Raw genomic sequence first — 1,125 nt, 5'->3', positions numbered from 1 at the left:
TCTCTCTCTCTCTCTCTCTCTCTCTCTCTCTCTCTCTCGTTTCTTTTGAGACAGGGTTTCTCTGTGTAGCCCTGGATGTCCCAGGACTCACTCTGTAGCCCAGGCTGACCTCGAACTCAGACTCACAGCTCTCAGAATTCTCACATAGCTTCGTTTGTGGTCTGTGTTCGACCATGATCAGTTTGCCTCGGCTGTGCCAGCGCTGCTGTGACTGACTGAATACACACAGTCGTGTTTTGCTGTGTTGTTTTGACGTTTGAAACAGTGTTTCACTGTGTATAGTAGGCAGTGTTCACACTCTGGCACCTCTGCATCCCCACTGCTGGGGTTCCACAGGTGGAGCACCCATCGGGGTTCCATTAGGAATTTGTTGTTGGAGGGCTTGGTGGTTCTAATCAGAATCGGAAGGAGAAAACAGAAGAGACCAGTTGGAGGCTGGTGCTGCCAGTTTCCTGGCTGGTTTATTGTTTTGTTTTGCCTTCTCCCTTTCCTGCATATTTCAAAGTATTACTGCTTTGCCCAAATGTTTTGATTTCCTTCTGTCCCAGAGTCTCAACAGACAGCATTACTTCTGTTCCACAAAGAAACGCATTTGAAATCAATCTCTTCAGCATCCTGCATCTTTTTTCTTTTTTTCTTTTTTCTTTTCCTTTCTTTCTTTCTTTTCTCTTCTTCCTTCCTTCCTTCCTTTCTCTCTCTCTCTCTCTCTCTCTCTCTCTCTCTCTCTCTCTCTCTTTCTTTCTTTCTTTCTTTCTTTCTTTCTTTCTTTCTTTCACCTCCCCTCTTGCTCAGTCTCTGACCAAAAAGACAAAAAGACGACTTCTAAATAAAAGTGAATTGCACACCCTCATCCTATATAATTTTCACCGTGTCCTTACAGGGCATCGTCATCTTCCCAGACCAAAACCAAAACCAAAACAAAACAAAATTATTTTTGTTGTTTTGTTTTTATTTTTGTTGTTTTGTGGCTCAGCTCTGTCCTTGGCTTGAAGACAACTCCATATTAACCCTAGCCATCAGCACGATGTTATCTACAGTAGAGATCCAACTATGCTTTCCTCTCGCCGCTTAACATTTTAAAGACAATAGTTTTGCTACTTTTATTTATTTCTGTAATAATGTTTT

The sequence above is a fragment of the Mastomys coucha genome, unplaced genomic scaffold, assembly GCF_008632895.1.
Source record: "Mastomys coucha isolate ucsf_1 unplaced genomic scaffold, UCSF_Mcou_1 pScaffold11, whole genome shotgun sequence".
NCBI lineage: Eukaryota > Metazoa > Chordata > Mammalia > Rodentia > Muridae > Mastomys > Mastomys coucha.
This window is presented reverse-complemented; position numbering follows the sequence as displayed.